General features: G+C 56.0%; 1 protein-coding gene across 4 annotated transcripts in view; it reads right to left on the bottom strand.

The window, feature by feature from the left end:
• Positions 1-18,024, bottom strand: part of SORBS3 (sorbin and SH3 domain containing 3) — a 49,439-nt gene extending 31,415 nt beyond the window's left edge. Inside the window, exon 1 of one of the 4 annotated variants that reach the window (XM_089773839.1) lies at positions 17,873-18,024. The gene's annotated coding sequence lies outside the window, so the exon portion shown is untranslated. Of the gene's footprint in view, positions 1-426; positions 646-2,386; positions 2,537-7,791; positions 7,934-17,872 lie in introns of those variants that run through there. The other 3 variants (XM_089773841.1, XM_089773838.1, XM_089773840.1) reach the window with 3 other exon arrangements.
• Positions 18,025-21,451: the final 3,427 nt, after the last annotated feature.

Raw genomic sequence — 21,451 nt, 5'->3', positions numbered from 1 at the left:
CTGGCCTCATGCCCCTCTCACCATCCTCGTGCTCCTCTCATGGTCCTTGTGCCCCTCTCACCATCCTCGTGCCCCTCTCACCATCCTCGTGCCCCTCTCACTGGCCTCATGCCCCTCTCACCATCCTCGTGCTCCTCTCATGGTCCTTGTGCCTCTCTCATGGTCCTCGTGCCCCTCTCACCATCCTCGTGCTCCTCTCATGGTCCTTGTGCCCCTCTCACCATCCTCGTGCCTCTCTCACTGGCCTCATGCCCCTCTCACCATCCTTGTGCTCCTCTCATGGTCCTTGTGCCCCTCTCACAGTCCTCGTGCCCCTCTCACCGTCCTCGTGCCCCTCTCACTGTCCTCGTGCCCCTCTCACGGTCCTCGTGCCTCTCCAGCCCAGTGCTAACCCAGCACCTTTCCCTGCCCCCTTGCGATACTCACTGCAGAAAGGAAACGCCCTCCTAGCACGAGGCGGCCGGGTGGGGGGACTATCTCTGAATGCTCCTGCTCCAGGCTTTACCCGGCCAGGGGAGCCGCCCGGGGCCTGGTGCAGGCTGGAGCTGTGGACTCACCCCGAGCTGCCTCATGCCTTGCTCGGGCCTGCGTTGCACTCGCAAGGGTCTGGATGCAATTAGGCGGAGAGGCAGGTCTGCGAGCCAGCAAAGCTCCAACACCCCCTCCAACATTTCCATTCCCCACCCACCGGAGATGGGACCGCTTGACCCCTCCCCGAGCAAAGAGAATCACCAGTCGCTCCTCTGTAGGGCCCGAGGAGCTCGACGCACTTTACAAATACCTGGCTCAGTTCCGGGGTGAGCCTGGAGCATGCCCCAAGGCAGCTGATGTTATTGTGATGCCATTACCAATGGAGCATCCCTAGCAGGGGGGCGCGCTCAGCACCAGTCCCCCAGCTCCATCTGGAACAAGCAGAGACAGGGGCAGGGAGCGAAAAGGACGGAGGGAGGGGGGCAAAGAGACTCCTGCCTGAGGAGAGACTCCAAAGATGGGTCAGTTAGCAGAGCAGATGGGGCCGACTAGGTGGGGAGGATACTCACTGGTGGAGAGAGGGGAGATTGGGTGCCCGTCTTTATCCTTCCTCACATTCAGAGGGCCAGGCAATGAAGTGGAAAGGCGGCACAGTTATAAATGAGGAAAGGAAATGCTTTTCTTGACACCAGGAGCCTGCGGAACTCACAGCCACAAGATATCAGAGGAAGATTAGCAAGACTCAGAGGAAGATTGGGCGCTGACATAGATAAGAAGATTTTTTTCCCACCCTCCAAGTTGTGCCAGGGGGAATTTACAGACAGGCCTTGCCCTGAAGAGTTTCCAGCCTGGACAGACAAGAGAAAGGCTGGGAGGGGAAACTGAGGCAGAATGCTAGGGCAGCAACTTGCCCAAGGTCACACTGTGGGGCTGTGGCAGAGCTCAGACCAGAACCCAGGGAGCCAGTTTGGTTCCCTGCTCCCTAGACTACAGGGCCTCTGGGCGGGAGGGGTTGTGACAGCTGGTGCTGCATTTTGACGGCCGGGGGCAGAGAGTGCGGGGCTGGAGACAGGCAGGATGCTGTTATATTCAGCTGCGCAGTGCACAAGTGTCATGCATGAAACACACGAATCACCATTATCACGCTCCCCCCAAGAGCTGGGAAGCAAACCCAGGCAGCCATGACTCCCAGACCTTGCTGCGCTAACCACTGGGTACCACTGCCTTCTGCTCCTGTCCCGTCACCCAGGAGCGAGACAGGCGGAGGAGACAGGCATCCCAGGCTCCCTCTTTGCCAGTGTAGTCACTCTCCAGGCCAGACGGGCCTTGGCTCCCGTCTTCCTGCACACAACCCGCCTGTGGCTTGGGCTGTCCCCACTCGGCAGGGGGTGCTGAGAGGTTGCAGGGTTTGGGGCAGGAGAGAATCCAGGCTTGGCTGCAATTGCACCGCCGGGGGGGGGGGCGAAGGGGTCTGGAGGGTTTCTGGGATCAATAGTCCACTCTCCCCACCCCCAGCCTGGCTCATACCCCCCTTCACACACATGCGCACGCACACACACATACACACTCATACCCCCTACACACACACATGCACACACATACTCATACCCCCTATACTCACATGCACACACACACACTCATATCCCCTACACACACATGCACACACACGTACCCCCACACACATGCACACACACACACACACACTCATACCTCTACACACGCACACACACAGAGGCACGCTCACACACACACGCACACACACATAGCCCCTACACACACACACACACACACACACGCACACACTCATCCCTCCTACACACACACAGAGGCACGCGCACACACAGACACACACACAGAGGCACAGACACACACACATCGCCCCTACACACACACACACGAGAAGGCGGTTCCCTACCTTCCCGGGGAGCCGGCTGAGGAACTCCGTCCGCCGTTCCCAGGGAGCAGGGCTCCTCCCCCGCTAGTCCCCCCGCGGGCAGCTGTCAGAGCGCAGAGACCCCAGCCCGGCTGCTCGCCCCGGCCGAGCGTGCGAGGGGCCGGCGGCTCGCTCCCCCCGCGGTCCGGTGCAGCGGCGGGCGGGACCCGCGGGGCGATCGGGCTGCAGCTCCCACGCACCAGAGGAAAACAAGCGAACTCGGAGGGGGACGCGGCGGGGGAGGGACGCGGCGGAGGGAAAACGACCCCCCCGCTCCGGGGGCATCCTGCCAGCCAGCGCCGCGCGCCTGCAGCCAGCTCCCAGCACCGGGGCAGCCCGCTCCCAGCACCGGGGCAGTCAGCTCCCAGCACCGGGGCAGCCAGCTCCCAGCCCCGGGGCAGCCAGCTCCCAGCACCGGGGCAGTCAGCTCCCAGCACCGGGGCAGCCAGCTCCCAGCACCGGGGCAGCCAGCTCCCAGCACCGGGGCAGTCAGCTCCCAGCACCGGGGCAGCCAGCTTCCAGCACCGGGGCAGCCAGCTCCCAGCACCGGGGCAGCCAGCTTCCAGCACCGGGGCAGCCAGCTCCCAGCACCGGGGCAGCCAGCTCCCAGCACCCGGGGCAGCCCGCTCCCAGCACCGGGGCAGCCCGCTCCCAGCACCGGGGCAGTCAGCTCCCAGCACCGGGGCAGCCAGCTCCCAGCACCGGGGCAGCCCGCTCCCAGCACCGGGACAGCCCGCTCCCAGCCCGGGGGCAGCCCGCTCCCAGCACCGGGACAGCCCGCTCCCAGCACCCGCCAGCCCGCGCCGCGCGAGCGGAGCCACCCGGGGGCAGAGACTTTGCAGGGGCACAAGCCGCCCCCTACTCGGGGGGTGCGTGGCCGCAGCAAGGGCAGCAGCGGAGCAAAGTCCCTCCGGCCTGCCCGCAGCGAGCCTAGGGAACCTGCCCCCCCTCCCCAGCCCCCCGCTGCCCCCCCAACCCCCTGCTGCCCCCCCCCCCCCTTGGCCAGGCAGCCCGCGGCCCCGAACCCAGGCGCGGCGCTGGGGCCGTTCGGAGTTTCCAGCGACTTTTCCAGCGGGCGGGAGGGAGGCCGCGGTGCAGGGAGCGCGCGAGCCCGGCCAGAGGCGCTTGGTCCCTGCTGCCTGGCTGCAAAACCTCCCGGGCGAACACACGCGCCAGAGCCGGGCCGCCCCGCACGGCCCCACGGGGACACGCCTGCGCCCCCGCACACGCAGGGGGGCACCTCTAGGCGCCCACGGAGGGAGGCCTGAGGGCGCTCAGGTTCATGCATGGAAACATGTCGAGAGGCGGAGAAGCATTTCCCACTAGCACCCACACGCGCGTACCAGCCCAGCCCTCCCTGCAGGGGCCAGGGTGCCAGCCTCCGGCTCTGACACCCACCGGCCCCACAGAGCCTGGGACAGGCTACCAGCCCTGCAGCCCTCTCTCTGCACTGCCCCAGAAGCAGCAGAGCCAGCTCCCTGCCAGCCACAACAGACCTGACTTGGGTGGGGGGTGGCAGCCTCTAATCCTTTCCAGCCATGTGCGGAATAAATTGTTATGCGCCCTGAGGCATGTGCAAATGTGCACCACCAATACAGCACAAAACCTAGCTGGGGTTCTCTTCTAATCAGGCAGGGGAATCTCTCCTGAGCACAAGCCTGGCTTCTAGGGAACAGGGCTCAAGCTCCAGGGCTCCCTGCTGAGGCCCTGGTGATGTGGACGCCTCTGGTGCTAAGCTGCCCACCTGGAGAGCGTCCGGACCAGTGAGTGCCTCCATATTCCGTAGCCCCTGAGCCGGACACGCAGGCCGGCCGTACCCACACACAGAATACACAGCTGTGTAGGGCACTTGAAAGTTTGGGGCACCGCTGGGTCTTAGTGCCCACCCACCTGCGTCTTCTTGTCTCTGCTCTGTAGCTTTGTTTCCTCCAGAGAGGAGCTAGTGAACTTAACAGCGACAAAGCTACGAGCAGACTCTGGCCAGAGCCACTCAACTGGTAACGAAACCATTTACCAGGCATTTGCCAGCCCCCGGTCTACACGGTCCCTTTCTGAATTTGCTGTGTTGGTCCCCAAGGCCTTAGTGCCTGGCTGAAGATGATAAACTCACCTCTCTAAAAATCATCCCAACCCCCCGGCTGCCACTGGGCATAGGGCACCGGTTTAATAGTCCTGCGTAGGCCCCAGAAATCCTAGAGACGGCCCTGTTGAGACCCCCCACCCAAGCACAATCCAGCTTTTGCCTTCTGTCCTAGGCAAGCCACATTTCTCAGGAGACGGGATGAGGGGAGTCAGCGGGATGAGAGGTTCAGCCCATTTCTCAGCTCCCCACATCCGCTGCGGTCTCCCCGCCAAGAACGCTGGTGGGGGTGGGGGGCATAGCTCCGCCACTGCTCTGCCGCCACCTTGCGATCACCCGCACGTGGGAGATGGCCCACCCAGGAGCACGCAAGAGGAACGGGGGCAGCAGACCGAGTGGGTGGGATACGGGGGGGGGGAGGCTGCTTCACCATTGCCCCACTGAGCAGCATGCAGGGGTCTATCCCAGGAGCACACCGTGGGAGCTGGCCAGCAGCCTTATGACCCACCTCGTGGCTCTCTGAGCCCGGCTCCCTGGAGAGGAGGGATGAGGTCATGGATGGAAACAGCCTGGCAGGACCGGCTGGAGCGATTGTGCTGGCAGGTTATCATCTCCTGCCTTTCCTCTGCTTTCAGCCCGGATGAGTCTGGCTTCCAGCTGTGCGAGCGACCCAGGGCTGGGGGGGCAGCGAGCCAGGTCCTTGCGCCCCTCCACGGCAGCCACCTGCCGTGCCCCTCTGCCAGGCGCACAGCTCTCAGGGGCGCCAGCCCGTCCCAAGAACTCTGCCCCCAGAGCCGGGGCAAGAACCCAGAGTCCTACGCTCAAGGGCAGGGCTCCACCCCAGCCTTGCACCTTCTGCCCAGCCCTGCCCCGACTGCACCACCCTGCAGGGCACAGTGCCTTTTGTGCTGCCGCTGTGTGCCCCGCAGCCCGTCTGGCAGCCCAGTGCTGACCTGCTCCGCTCCGCAGCCGGGCGCATCCCAGGGCATCCCGCCCCGGCCCTGCACCCCCAGGGCCCTTCCTGCGCCTGCACCGTCTGGCCCTTCCTTCCCTCTTTCAGCTCTTGCCACACAGGAAGTGGGGCAAGCCCAGCCCAGCCCCGCTCCGACCTGACGTGCCAGCTCTAGAGACCCGGGGCCTTGCCGAGCTGGCATTGTCCAGATCTGCTCCCACCACTGAAACCACCTCCCTGGGACAGGGGCAGACTCCCCTGCTGCCTTTCCGGGGTAGTAAAAGCAGGGGGATCTCCGGGGGGAGGGGGAATTAATCATCCAGTGCCTGGCCCATCGTATCCTAGTGTGGGGCTGCCGCAGGCTACAATTCCCCTGAATCCACGTGCCTGCAAAGGGCAGGGCGCATTGGCTGCCTTTCCGCACACCTGTCTCCAAACGGACATCCTTAACCACAGCTTCAGGCTAGAACAGCCTGTGTGACAGTGTTCTCTTTTGGAGGGCTCCCAGGCGCTGCTGTCAATACTCACCAGACTCCAGCCAAGTCCACACGCCCGTGCACAAAGACACGCAGGAGGGCAAATCACACTCACACTCGCACATAACCCTGCGGGCTGCTCTTCACTGCCCCAGCCGACTCAAAGTTACTCTTCTCCAGGGAGAGCAGCCACATGGCAAATGCTCTGAGCTTCAGTGCCCTCCTGCTACCCAGCCAGCCCCTGCTTAAAGCACCACTCACCAATGTTCCCTCTAATATTTTCCGTCCATGGGCGGATTTTTTCCATTCATGTGCAGAATAAAATTGTTATGTGCACTGAGGCCTGTGAGAATGTGCACCACTAGTAGAAACAAAACCTTAGGTGTGGGTGCTCTGTTAATCAGCCGGGCAGATTGCAATCTCTCCTGAACAGCCGCACAAGCGCCTGGCTTGCAGGGAACAAGTACCGTGGGGTCGCAGGGTGCAGAGATGACAGCAGGTTTGATCAGGGAGCTCACATTTCCCCCTCCCATTTCCCTCAGGTCTCCAGCCACGGGCGCATGTGTGGCTATTGTTATTGTGCAGGGGCGGCGGGCTACCTCATGGGACCAAGGCTAGAGCCTCAGCCAACTGGAGGGGACCAGAAAAATGGGCAGCCCCAGCAGACAGCTACCATCTGCCACAGGGCAATGGCAACCCGGAGCTCCAGCAAAAGCTGTGGGGTGGGCAGGGGACTCCCCAGTACCCAGAGATACCATGGTGGGGGAAGCCCCAGTCTGGGGTACCCCAGCTGCCATGGTAACAGAAGCTGCAGGGCTGAAGCCTTCAGGCCCCCCGTCCCCCCCCAGTTTTTAATACTATTGGGCCAATGCCAGGTCCAACTGGAAAGTCCTGCCGGCCCCGCTGAGCCGTAACCGGCACGTTCGGGTCTGGAGTAACAGAAATGCACCTCCCCGCCCAGACTGGCCTTGTGCTCCCGGATCGGGGCAGGAGCAAACCAGACCCATGCTCGCCGGCCGGCCAATGGCGGGAGAGACACAGAGAGCAACTGCCCCTGGCCCGGAGATTCAAGAGGGCCCAGGCCTCCCGGCCACCGCTGTCCCTACTGCAGCAGCCGCACCCCAACCCTGGGCCCCTTTAAATCGCTGCCAGAGCACCGCACAGCGCGCGCCGGATGGCTGTAGGGCACCTGGGCATGCTCTGCGTGGCACTGAGGGCTGCCCCACACTGCCCCTTCCACCCCAGGCTCCGGCCCTTCCGGGAGCACGGAGCCAGACCTCCCCCCCCCGCACACGCACACCCCTTGGGGGCCTGGCGTGGCTGTAAGCTCCCCTGCGTGCTCAGTTTGCCAGAAAGTGAACCCACCCGAGGCCAAACCGGGAGGGATGGTCCCCTGAGGCCAGGGGTCACCCCTACTGTCAGCTGTGCCCCCCCCGCAGAGGTCATGGTGGGCCAGGAGCTGCAGTTGGGGGCTGCGGTTAGGGGCTGGAGGTGCGCAGCCAGGAGTTGGGGAGCAGAGCACGGCTGGGTGGTGCTCCCTTTCTCCCCACCCTCTGGGGGGCTGACCCAGGCCCAGGCATTCCCACCCCTGAATATTCCTCCATACCCTTCTAGGCGGACCCCCCCCAGTTTGGGGAGCACTGTCCTAGACTTCTGGCCAGGTGGGGGGGATCGGGAGTAGAAGGGGGCAGGGCGCCAGTCAGTGTTAATGCACCTCTGGAGGGCGATACCAGCACCACGGAAAAGGGGTGTGTGTGGAATCCTGTTCCCCCCTGCTGTGCCCTGTTTTCCCCTGGGACCAACACCCTACCCCCACTGTGCCCTCCTTGGAGGTGTTCCCGAGTTGGGTGACAGCTGGAGGTTGACTCATGCTACCCACCACAGCGTTTCACAGTCGTTTCGATCTCCCTTCCACCGGGCTCTCAGGACGTACAGGCGCCGCGCCACGGCAAACGGCGAAGTGGTCACTCATCAACGTAGCCAGGCCCCATTTCGCAGGGGAGCTGAGCACACTTGGAAGATGCTGCTGAAGGAATCACTCCACCAATAGCCCTAAGACACTACACAGTCCCAAGAACACCCCTCCCCCACGCCCACACTCCCTTCCCCTCACTAATTGCATCAGGAACAGTCATCAGAGGTTTGTCTTTTCAAACACCGCCTGTTGCAATATGCAAATGCCTTGCTGCGTGATTGGTCAGACGCCAATAGCGTCCTTTGGAATGGCCAGACTGCAAAAAATAAAAATAAAAACAATCTTGCCACCACTGCAGTTGCATAAGTAGCCGGCCCCGGGGCTCGGCCTTGCTGAGGCGGGAGAGCGACGAGGCAGCTGAAGCCGGCGAAGGAGGCTGAAGAAGTTGCTTCGCTCCTCACGCAACGGACAGGAAATCAAGACTGCGCCCGGGGAAACGGACAAACACAACACGGCTGGCTCAGCAGATACTCTGGCTGCCAATGGAGGCCTTGGAGTCGGGGCCACACCTGGGGGTCATGTGCTCCCCCTACGCCATGGGCAGCAGGGGTCAACCAGCCGCTAGTGGTAGGATTAGTGCGGGGGGGAGCTGGCGCCCGCAGCGGGGGTCCGCCCCCACTCTCGGGTAGGACGCGGAGTGATGTGGTGGCCAAGGGAGCAAAGCAATGAAATCACCTGGCTCTACTTTCCCTGCTGCTGCGGGTGAGTTCGAGGGGTGGGGGAAGGACCCCTGCCAGCCCCGCTCATCCCCCAGGCCGCCTCAGTTGAGAGACAAGGTGGGGAGGGGGCAGAGCAACATTGGGGAAAGGGCGGAGCAGAAGTGGGGAGAGACAGGACCTGGCAGAGGGGAGTTGTTCCAGTCTGGGGGGGGTCACATGGCTGGTGGCCCCCCTGGGGCTCTCCTGACCAGTCGCTTCTGCCTCGGAGAGGAGGAAAGTACATTTGGGATCTACGGGAGGCAGGCGAGCCGGGACCCAGTTAGGCCGACGAGCCAGGTGCGACACAAGGAATCGGCCTTGGAATCGGGCCATACGTGGGGGTCATGTGCACCCCCAACTTCGCAGGGATCCTGCACCTTGGGGTCCCACCGAGGAGCCTTTCAGGAGTTTGGGGATTGCGATGGGTTCAACAGCTCAAAGCAGAAACACTGAGAAACTTCAGCTTCCGCTGAGGCGATTAGAGGGAGGAGGCATTTGCTGTCTGAAGATTTGTTCTCTTGTCGGCTGCACAGCGGTGAATCTGTTACAGGGCTTATTTAGTCATCTTCTGGAAACGTTTCCCGCTGTGCTTGCCAAGGGCCTTCAGCCCAGCACGCATGCTTCCAGTGAAGGGTTCAGTGCCTGGAAACACCGCAAATGTCTTTCTGAAGACGACAAAAGCTCGGGCCTCCGATGTTGTGCGCTGGCCAGGATACGCCATGCGAAGGCAACCGGTCCAGAGAAGAGAAGCCTAGCTCAGCCGTGTTGGGCAGACAGGCGGTACCGGAGAGATGCCCTTAAGCCTGGGACAGCAGCAATTCCTAAAGTGAGCGCCGACTCACATTCCGTAGCCACGATGAGTTACTATGGCAGCGATGGGCAACCAAGGCTAGCATACGTGGGCTCTCTTCATCTCCGTGGGCCGCAAGATTGGCGTAACCAAGACGGTCTCCCGGGATAAGGTGGTTTTGCTCACGGCGCTTGCGTGCCTAGAATTTGCAGGGCACTGGTTGAACTGTAGCAGAGGGAGCGCACGGCTCGCAGTCAGTGCTGTGTGATCCAACCGCCCCTCACTTCACCCCTGGCTTTACGTGCATGTGACTTTGGTAATACTGGAAGGAAAAAAATGACGGGAACAGAAACTAGTGGAAACTGGCAAATCTATACATTGCACAATGTCTGGTAGGCCACACCGTGGGTCGCATGAAGCCCATGGGCCACAGGTTGCCTGCCACTGTGCTATGGTCACCACAGAATGGTAACTATTTGGGGATTTTGGAGCGCATTGATCATTTGGATCTGTTTTTGTCACATCATATTGCTCAATTGAGGCAGACGGGTAACAGCAGCACCTCTTCTCTGTCCTCAGCTACTTGTGAGGAACTCATTGATTTGATTGGCCAGAAAGTCTGAAAAGCAATAGTCGCAGAACTTCAACAAGCCAAATCTCTCTCATTGATGGGGGGTTCAACACCAGATTTATCACAACGTGGATCAGATCCCTTTTATACGCAGACTTGTCAATCCTGAGAGGCAAACTGTAGAACAATGCATTGGATTTTGAGAGACTCGCAAATGCAAGCCTTGTGGACTGCGTGTTTGAGAAGACAAACAGCTTGGATTTGGACATAGCTAATTGTTGTGGACAATCATATGACTGTGCTAGCAATATGTCGGGACGATACAACCTCTACATCTACGAAACCTGCATCTACGTTCCTTGTGCTGCCGACTCTTTAAAGGTAGTGGGAATTCACGGTCTCAGAGATGTAGCTGTGCCAGTCTGTAACTAAAAAAACCGTAAAAAACAACAATGGTCCTGCAGTACCTTAGGGTCTGTCTACACTGCAAAGTTAATTCAAATAACAGCCGTTATTTCGAATGAACTTCAATAGCGTCTATACATGCAAACCGCTATTTCAAAATTTGAAATAGCAGAGCGCTTAATTCGAATTTGGTAAACCTCCTTCCACGAGGAGTAACGCCAAATTCGAAATAGCTATTTTGAATTAAGTGCTGTGTGGATACTTAATTGGAAATAGGGGGCCTCCAGCCCTTCCCAGGGAGCCCTGGTGGCCACTCTGGGCACAACCAGGAAAACTTCCTCTCCTCTCCCCCAGCCCCGGAGCCATTAAAGGGGCAGACCCTGGCCACAGTGCCTGTGCCAGCTCCAAGCCTGCCAGCCCAGAGCCAGCAGTGGCCACCGGGACCCTTGACCCAGTGGCCCCAAAACATGAGCCAGTAAGCAACTGGCAGCCAGCCCTCCACCGCTCCCCAGGAGCAGTCTGCCAGCTCCCAGGAGCCTGAGAGGGGCTGGGGAAGGCGGGCGCCTTCCTGGTCCAGGGTGGAGATCATGGACCTTATTCAGGTTTGGGGAGGATGCCCCCAACGTCCATGATCTCCGCACTAGATGGGGGAATGCGGCCGTCTATGGCAGGATAGCTGCCAGCCTGGCCACCAAAGGCCACATGCGAATCCAGGAGCAGGTTTGCATGAAAATCAAGTTGGTCCGGAGATACACCCAACCCTGGGCCCTGAGCTTCCCCTCCCCCTTTTTCTCCTTCCTTCCAGCTCCCTCCTCCCAGGCTTCCCCCTCTCCTCTCCCCCCCTCTCTCTTCCCCTCTCCCACCTCCTTTTCCCAGTCTCCCCAGAGGTTCAGCACCCCCCAGTTTTGTTCAATAAACCCAGTTTCTATTTTTGAACATACGTGTCTTGTATTTGACATCAAGAAGAGGGGCTAGGGAGGGGTAAGTGGAAGGAGGTGAGGGAGGAATGGGGCACGAGCCCCCGGTGGGGAGGACCGGGGTGGCTCTGAGGGCTCCTTGGGGTGGACAATCTCCCTCAGGGCCTCCTGGATCCTCACAGCCCCCCCGATGGACCCCCAGATGGCAGCCTGCAGCAAGTGCAGCTGGGCTGATGGCAATGACCCCATGAGACACACCGGTGTGCCCAGGGGCTGCTCTGGCTCCATGTGGCCGAGTGATGTGGTGTCCCGAGTGCGGGCACTCCAAGACAGGACTGCTTTGCTGTCCCTCATCGAGGTAGACAAGCAAGCGGGGAACCCTGAGAACTGTCTGTCCAGGGTGGGGGTAGGGTACCCTTAAGCACGGAGCTCAGTTAGCCTCAGGCAGCAGCCCCACACACTAAGTCCTAACCTGATGCCCTGCTGGCACTGTTTCCGGCCAGCCTGAACTTCGGTTCAGGGTCCACTCAGAGTGGACGCGCTATTTTGAAATAGCAAAACACTATTTCGAAATAGGTTTTGTGTGTAGATGCGTTAATTCGAATTAGCTTAATTCGAATTAACTATTTCAAATAAAGTTATCTCGAATCAACGCTGTAGTGTAGACATACCCTTAGAGACTAACAAAAATATATAAACAGTATCCTGAGCTTTCGTGGGCACAACCCATTTCTTCAGATGGCAAATAACAGTAATAGTTGAACAGTTGTTCAAATGCCATTTTTGTTCTGGTTTCTGCAGTCACTTTGTGTTTTCTGTTCAGTGTTTACATAGATCAGTTGAAACAGGTTTTCAATGATGATAAGAGCAGCTTGTTTTTGACACTGAAAAGTCTGTCGGACAGACAATGGAGGAGTTGCGCAGATTCTACAAATGCCTTGCGTCAGAACTGTGATACAATTTGGCAAAAGATACCAGCCAGTCACCCGGCACCCGATTTCAGAGCAAAATGGAACACTTGGAAACCGTTTTTATGGCACAATTTGGGACACCCATTACAAAGACCAGCTTGCAGTTACAGCAAGTGACATTGATCTGAATACAGCAGGTCGGTTACTGTCAGCACTGCACTCTTTTGTGGCTTTTCTCTGAGATCAGTTTGAGCTGTTTGAAAATGCTGCTACAAATGCATGCAAAACTTTCACAGAAATATTATTGTGATCCCAAGTCCATCCTGAAAAGCGTTAGCAGATGAATCGGGAAGACCCAAGGTTTTACATGAGGGAAAGTCAAAAGTTTCGCATTGAGACTTTTAATGTTGTGACTGATCAGTTATTAGTGTGTTTTCATTACCGACCGGAAGCCTGTAAGTTGTCGAATGAACACTTTGGAGTACAGTAATTCCTCATTTAACACTATCGATACGTTTCAGAAAAAGATCGTGTTAAGAGAAAACATGTTATGCGAGGTCAATTTTCCCATTGAAAATAATGGAAAAGGTGGGGGCTGCGATTCAAGTGGTGGTGTCTGTTGGGACCAGGACATAAGGTTGGGGGAGAAAGGAGAGGGGAGGTGTTTGGCTCTGGGGAAGGGAAGGGGAGGAGAGGAGAGGGGAAGGGGATTGTGTTGGGAGTATGCCCCTGTGGTGGGTCTGCCAGGACCTGCACTGCATCCAGCGAGGGGGAGTTGCCGGGGTACGGCGCGGCGAGCGGCAAACCCTCCACCACTTTGCAGGGAGACGGGGGAAGCCCTGTGCAGCCGCCGGCGACGGGCCAGCTGGGGAAACCATGTTATTCCGGGGACAATCATGTAATTCAAAAAATGTTCCCTAAAAAAAAAATCGTGCTATCGTGAAAACATTTTAACCGGGCACATGTGAAATGAGGAATTATTGTACGCTTTGAAAACAGCTCGCTGGACATTTTGGACAGTCACAAGCCTGCTGCAGTTTACCCTGACGACTTGGAAAAATAGTTCCTAACCTTGCATAACTATTGTTCTTCGAGAGCTTGTTCCCATCCATTCCAATTCAGATGTGCATGTGTTGCATGCACGGTCGTTGGAAACTTTTCCCCGGCAGCCTTCGTAGGGTCAGCCAGGGAAACTCCTGGAGTAGCGCCAGTATATGGCACTATGTATGACTTGTTCACCTGCCCCTCCCTCTGTTCCTTCTTACCGCCCGTGGCAGCATTGGAACATGCTCGCTTGCTCCACAAGCAGGCCATACCCTAGCTGCAGTTCATTAGTTACTCGTTTGCATTGCTCTTAGTGTACGTTAAGTGTGCAGCTCCTTTTTCCATTGCAATGTTCCTGGGAATGATACACAAAATCTGGCTGTAATTGGTTTCCCAAGCTACTCTTAGGTCAATAAAGGTGTGTCTACACAGCACGGTTATTTCAAAATAACTGACGTTATTTCGAAATAACAATGTGAGCGTCTACACGACAATTCCGTTATTTTGAAATGAATTAGAAATAATGGAAGGCTTCTTCTGACTTCTGTAAATCTAATTCCAAAAGGAATCCCAAATAGCTATATCAAAATAGCAGTAGTGTGGACACTCCACTGCTGCTATTTCAAAATAGCTCCTCACTAGGGCCAAAGTAATTACTCCCCAGTGCTTCCTGGGGCTCTAAATCGAGGTAACGCATCCACATTAGGGCTATGTCTAGGCTGCAGGCTTCTTTTGGAAGAAGCTTTTCTGGAAGAGATCGTCTAGAAAAATTTCTTCCAAAAGAGAGTATCCGCACCGCAAAAGTGCATTGAAAAAGCGATCAGCTTTTTCGAAAGATAGTGTCCACACAGAATGAACGCTATCTCTCATTTCAGCTCTGATTACTATGGATGGAGTGGCCACCAGGGCACCTGTGCTTTTTCCTCTTCCGAAAGAATTCCCTCTTCTCCATCCACACACCCCTTTTTCCAAAAGAGCTCTTTCGGAAAAAGGCTTCTTCCTCGTAGAATGAGGATTACCGATGTCAGAAAAAACCCTCGGGTCTTCCAATTTTTTTTCAAAAGAACACAAACGCAATGTGGATGTAACAAGTTTTTTTCGGAAAAATCACTGCTTTTCTGAAAAATCTCTGTAGTGTAGACATACCCTAGGGGAGCCTGCCTTGGACTAATTTTGAGGCTTCCCTGGAATGTAGCTGCGCTATTTCAAAATAAGCTATTTCGGAATATTTCTTCCGGAATAGCTTATTCTGAAATACGTGTGTAGTGTAGACATGGAATCATAGAGCTGGAAGAGACCTCAGAAGTCATCAAGTCCAGCCCCCTGCTCTAGGCAGGACCAATCCCAATTAAATCAACCCAGCCAGGGCTTTGTCAAGCCAAGACTTAAAAATCTCTAGGGATGGAGACTCCACTACTTCCCTAGGAAACCCATCCCAGTGCTTCCCCACCCTGCTAGGGAAATAGTTTTTCCTAATATCCAACCTGGACCTTTCCCACTGTAACTTGAGACCATTGCTCCTGGTTCTGCCATCTGTCACTACTGAGAACAGCCTCTCTCCATCCTCTTTGAAACCTCCCTTCAGGAAGTTGAAGGCTGCTATCAAATCTTTTCTTCTGCAGACTAAACAAACCCAAGTCCCTCAGTCTCTCCTCATAGGTCATGTGCTCCAGGCCCCTCATCATTTTGGTCGCCCTCCGCTGGACCCTCTCCAATGCGACCACATTCTTTCTATAGCAGGGGGCCCAGAACTGGACACGATACTCCACATGTGGCTTCCCCAGAGCCAAATAAAGGGGAACAGTCACTTCTCTAGATATGCTGGCAATGCTCCTCCTAATGCACCCTAATATCCCCAGAGTGACGGTGAAAGGGACCTTTGATGGGACGGATACAAGTCAGACTCAAAAGGATGTGATCCACCAGGTCTTCCCTTTACAGGCAACGCAAAGCTTTAAGGGATGGTGTATTCACACATTCTTACACTTCTTTTTTTTAATGGGGTGGGGAAATAATGTTTCTGTGCCCAGGGCCCCAGCCAATCTTAACCCAGCTCTGTTAATAGGGGACAATGCCTCGCCCTCCACATAAAACACTGCACTCAGTGCCAAGCAAGGCCTGCAGTTTGCGAGCCAGGATACGGGGTTGTGCCCTTGGCCCCAGGCCCAGATAGGACGTTACATTTTCTTTCCATTTCAGAGAAAGACAGTTTAAAACTGGCACAGAGACCTGCAGGCACTCAAAGGGTTAATTCGATCCAGGGAAGCCGGGCCCTGCTGGTACACTCAGGGCTGGGAGAGCTGGGTTCTTTTCCTGGCTCCGTTACTGACTCTTTCGGACACCTTATGCTCAGCCCCTTCTGTGCTCCACCCCCCTCTGGCCCGTCAATGGCTGTTAGCCACCATGGGTGTCCCTGGCCTCTGTTTGCCCGGAGCTGAGAATGGGCGACAGGGGAAGGATCAGTTGATGCTTCTCTGTTCTGTTCACACCCTTTGGCATTGGTCACTGTCACAGACAGGATACTGGGCTAGATGGACCTTTGGTCTGTCCCAGTCTGGTTGCTTTTGTGTGCCTCAGTTTCCCATCTGCAAAGCTCTGCTGCACCAGGAAAATCAACAGTATCCCTCTAGTTCCTTGGATGCCACCAAGGAGTCACGCTCATCAGCCCCATGCCCCCAGAGGTCACAGCTAGTGCCTCAGTGACTCTCTGCAAGGGGGTGAGAAATCTCTCCGGGAAGTAGAGTCAGCCCAGCAACCTGACCCCTTTCCTGCCTAGTTCCCTTTCATCCGAGAGCGGAGAAATTCCTCCAGCGATCCAGAGCCCTGGGCGCACCAGGCCAGCGCCGGAGTGGAAATCCCAGTCTCCTGCTCTTCCATCTTTAACCCTGCTGCAACGAGAGCCCACGGGGCACTGTCCCGGAGAGTCTATTTCATCCAGAGGCGCCATGGAAGAGAGGATGGCACTTGGGTGCAAGCAAATCCCCCACCTCCTGCCCCCCAAATCCCCTCCGTGTCTTTGCCCAAGAAAGGGGCCACCAGCCCATTGCTCTAATTGCTGGCAGAGCAGAAACAGCTGATGTTGGCACAAGGCACGCAAGGCCTGGGAAGATCTGGGGGAGTTAACAAAGAGCTGGTCCAATGCCTCCGTAGGTATTCCCGCCACCGAAGGCCTGGAGCCGGAGCTGAGTACAAAGAGACCGAAAGCTGCTCTCCCATGTGGAGTCTACACAGCATGTTTGTTGACAAAGGGAGGGGAACATAAAAAAAAAAAAAGTCTCTTGCAGAGGTGGAAGTTTTTTGTCGCTGAAACTGGACGTGTTTGGCAATAAAACGTGGTAGTGTAGATAAGGCTCCAGCAACCCATCCCCCAATTAAAGGCTGGCCAGAAACTCAGACACCTGCTCACCTGCTGGGTGGGGGAGAGAGAGAGAGAGAAAGTATGTATGTATGTGGAAAACTCAGGTGCACCTGTTGGGGTGAGAGGGAGACAGAGAGAGGTCCTGAGAGTGTCGGACCAGAGGGGAGGGGGTCCAACCTGTATTCCCAGGATTCCCCCTCCTTCATTTTAAATTTCAGTAGAGACAGTAACATAAATCAATTCATTAAGTGAACACTCTCCTGCCCAGCATGCAACGTGTTCACTGCTGCAGGGTCAGAAGGAAGTGACTAGGAAAGTGACTTGTCTTTCAGGATTCATTCAAGTTTTGAGGGCCAGGGACTGTCTGTCGTCTGTCCCATGCCCACACAGGGCGCTCCTGATCCATGACTGGGGCTCCCAGGAGTTACAAGCCGAGGAACACCCGTGAAAAACGCAGCCCGCAAGCAGCAGCGTCACTAGAGAGACACAAGCTGGATTTTTACAGCCCTCGGAGTGAGATGTGCTCATCGCTGTGGTCTTGGTAACACAGGGAGGGACCAGAACTTGGCCATGATCCAGCAGCACATTCTGATCAGGGGATTTCTCCTGTTTCATTTATTCTATTCTAGCCACTCTTCCCTCAAAACAACACGCTTGCCCCTATACGACACAGGCAAGGCGTGTCCACAGCTCCGGCCCTCATGTCCAGCCTTTAAGTCCCAGACTGGGGGTTTTCCACCTGGGAGTTACAAAGCCGTGTCGAGAGGAGTTGTGACTGCCCGGCCTTTCTCTGCTAAGCGGTTTGGAGTCAGGGCTCCCTGTAAGCTGGACGCTTGTGCGGCCGCTCAAGAGAGTCCAATGCTGCCCAGTTAATTAGCAGAGGTGGGTTTGTGTCTATCCTGGTGGTGCATGTTTGCACAAGCCTCGGTGCACATAAGAACATTTATTCTGCACATAGATGGGGAAAAAAATCCGCACAAGGATGGAAAAGATTAGAGGGAACATTGCTGGGGGTTTCTGGATGGGAGGTCTCAGAATGGGAAAGTCTGACAACGACTGCACTGAAAATGACCCTTGCAATGAGACCACATTCGGCTGCTAACAGACTGGTGGCCTTTGTACCCAATGCGCACACACGACGCCATATGGAGAAACAGTGGCTGCCTCCGAACCGCCCCGCTGACACCCTGTAGCAGCCCCGCCTCATCCCAGGCAGGACTGACCGAGGTATCCCACTGAGCCAGCGGACACCCACAGTGGCTCACCCAAAGCCTGGGCAGACCCCACTCACCCGCTTGGTCCTGCTTTGCGGGCCTCCTTCTCAAAGCACAGGCTTTCCCTCGGCACTGCCTGCTGCGCTGCTCTGACGGATCTGAGTGCCGCCTGTCCTTCAGTTGCAGATAAATATTTAACACGCCGACCGGGTAACACTCCACAAAGGCTGGCTGCTTCCTGTTTGCTTGCTGGCAGGGTGCTCAATGGACAGTCCTAGGAGCTTGCAGGCAAGGCCTGATTGATTGAATAGTATTCCCTTCCAGCAGGGAAAGCCAGTATACACCACCAATGCTCTGTGCCTCTTACAGCGCTCCCTGGCCTGCCCTTGCATTCAGGGATTTCTAAACACTTTGCCAAGGAGGAGGGCTCTCACCTGAACCAGAGAGGCTACCACCAGTTAACAGAGGCTGTGGCTTCCCTAAGCAGGGGCGGCAGGGGGGGGGGGGGGGGGGGGGGGAGAGAGGGAGAGAGAGAAAGAGAGAAAAGTTTGGAAAAAAACCAGGAGTTTTGACACCCAGCAGTGGCAGCTTTAGAAGTAGCTGGTGTGGGGGTGGGGGGGGCAGTGCCTTCTTGGAGGAATTTGGATGGTGGAAAGGAGATCAAGTTCCAGGGCAGCAGCTCTACAGATGAGGAGGCTCTGAAACTGTCCGCTCAATGTGGAACGGGAGGGGAGGGGGGAACAACAAGCTAACAATGTTAGAACCATCTCGAAAGGATCTACACTGCTCCTTTTTGTGCAAGAGCAGTTTTTCCGGAAAAAAAATGTGGAAGAATGGCTCTTGCGCACGAGGAGGTTTTTGCATAAAAACAAGTGGTGTAAACGGCTCCTTTTTGCGCAAAAGCCTCTTGCACAAAAAGCGGGCACTCATTAATTATGCAAATGAGGCTCAGCAATATTCCACACTTAGCCTCATTTGCCTATTTCTTGCGCAAAACGGGTGCAGCATAGACATAGCCTGAGAGTTTAAGCAGAATAATTTTTCTCCTTCCTCCTTGTAACACCCTTTTAGGTACTTGAAACCGACATGTCCTCTCTCAGCCTTCTCTTTTCTAAACTAAACAAGCCCGGTTCTTTCAGTCTTTCCTCATCGCTCATGTCTTCTAGACCTTGAATCTTTTTTGTTGCTCTTCTCTGGACTCTCTCCTATTTCTCCACATCTTTCCTGAAACGTGGTGCCCAGAACGGGACACAAGACTTCAGCTGAGGCCTAATCAGCAAATACCTCAATGCCTCTACGTAAATCTACGGAGCGCCTACATCTTGAATACAGCATGCAGTTCTGATCACCCCATCTCAAGAAGATACAGTGGGATTGGCGAAAGGACAGAGAAGGGCAACAACTAAGCGGGGGGTGATGAGACCGGAGAGAGACTTATAGTCATGGCTGGCATGGTGAATAGAAGTGTTATTTACTTCTCATAACACAAGAGCCAGGGGTTGAATTAGGCAAGTTCATGGAGGATGGGTCCATCAGTAGTTATTTGCCAAGATGGGCAAGGACCCGGCCCCAGGCTTTGGCTGTCCCTTTGTCTTTGGGTCACTTGCTGATTGTTCTCTTCATTCCCAATAAAAGACCTGGCACCAGCTGCTAAGGGAAGGTGGGATAATTGGGCTATATCGCTCGTTGGTCTGAGTGATCAGAGAACTAAGTTCCCAGCCCTAGGGAGGAAGAGAAAACAGACAGGATCTGGCAAAGTGCCAGACCAAATCTGAGCAGGCGCCCATCTAGCCTGATATCTTGGCTCTGACGTGACCAGTACTGAGCAAGATGCAAGAGGCCCCCTAGTGGTTAACGAGGGGGTAGCTTGTACATGGGCAGGCTTCCTCCCTGACCCGCCCCTTCTCCTTGGGGTGGGGGTGTTGAAAGGGGCAGCTATCTACTCCATATTGCAGAGAATTTGTCTGTTGCTCAAGTAGAAGACACCCTGGCTGTGCCTGCTGGGGCTGCAGCAACCATGGGGAGGTGCTTCTCACCTGGTCCCACGCTGTAGCAGAGAGGTGGCTGGGGTTGTCCTCTCTCCCCGGGGCAGACTGCATCCTGACCCCCTCCTCCCCAGCCCCACCCCAGAGTAACTATTTCAATGAACTATAAAATACAACTAGCCGACGGGAGGGTGGAAGGGAACCCTGGGCTACCATGAAACATGCTAAGCAGTGCAGCCAGGTTCCTGGTTTACCCCATGAGTGGAGATGCTGCTGCTTACATTGCCCGGGCAAGGAGATGCAAGTCCTCCGGCTGTTGCTGAGGTCTCTGCAAGTTTGGCTATCTATAGTTCAGGATCACTGGCTTTTTGCCTGCAGCCAAAGGCACTGGCCTCATATTTCACACTGAAAGCACCATGGAAATGAGAGATGGGGATGGGCAGATGAGATTACACCTTGTCTACAGCACTGCAGCCCAATGCCCGCTGGTTCCCTACGATCTATTCTCCAGGGCTCTGTTCAGCTTCATTTTCCGTAACTCAAGCAGAAAGCACTCGCAGGGGACTGATGTCCAGCAAGCGGCTGCACTAGATGTTAGCGTATTAGCAGGTGTAAGAGGTCAGTACGGTGCGGTAGTAAATTCAGGATTCACTGGTGTGGTGTCCAGACAGGCCGCCTGCTCCGCCAGTGATGATAAATGTTCGGCTGTTTGCTTTTTCATACATGCCCTCAGTATATCTGCCAACTCTGCGCAGGTAGCTTGCCTCAGATTCCAAGAGAGCCCCCAAAGGCCACAGACTCAGATAAGACATGAAGGCACCCGTGTCAGGTTTATTGTAGAAGTGCAGTAATAATCGTTGGTAGCCAGACAGCCTCCGAGACCTAAGCAGCGCACCCGTGACAACGGACAGGGCTCAGGTAATGGTTAATGGTGTGGATTCAGCATTGCCCCAGGCTGGACAAAGAGTTACATTGAGGTACCCTAACATTTATAGACAACCGATCTAGGATACACCACGTACACATCATCAATGAAATGTGTGGTACCTCTCCTTAGACTTTCCTCCAAAGCATTCCTCTTCCCCACCCTTTGATACCCTTTCACTCCTCTGGTTTCAAATTATTTGATTATGTGCTAAGTTGGGGGTCCCTGTCCTGTCCTGGTGGAAGGTATTTACCTATTTCACATACTTTTAGCAGCACTAGCAGGTCTAGTGCCGAGAGACACCGACTTGAAGGCAAACAGCTGCTTTTGACAAGGCCCGTTACTCAGAGACTAACTCTTGCTCACTTTGGTCCAGGCACCAGGCCCGTACTTCAGGCTCTCTCTTTCCCCTCCAGCAGGCTGTGGCTAACTCCGAGTATAGCCCGATGAACGTGAGCGCCAGCAGGTCTGCTTGTTATCTTGCCTGCTCTGGGACCTGCCTCACAGAATTCGGGCACATGCTGCAGGCTCCGAACGCCACTCCCCCCACAGCAAGTTCTTCCTTTGGTATCTAAAGGGAACTCACCATTATTCAATGGAATGGCTGCAGCAGAATCATTTTAAGACACCGGGGGGGGGGGGGGGGGGGAGGGGGGAGAGGAGTGGGGAAGACACCGAGGGGGGGGAAAGGGGGGGGAGACAGCCGTCAAAAGTGCCGACCAGGCATGCCAAACTAGGGCCTGGAA

Source organism: Pelodiscus sinensis, chromosome 28 (assembly GCF_052426305.1).
Source record: "Pelodiscus sinensis isolate ZL-2025 chromosome 28, ASM5242630v1, whole genome shotgun sequence".
In the NCBI taxonomy this organism is placed as follows: Eukaryota; Metazoa; Chordata; order Testudines; family Trionychidae; genus Pelodiscus; species Pelodiscus sinensis.
The sequence above is the reverse complement of the archived record's forward strand: the minus strand, read 5'-3'. Positions and strand labels throughout refer to the sequence as shown.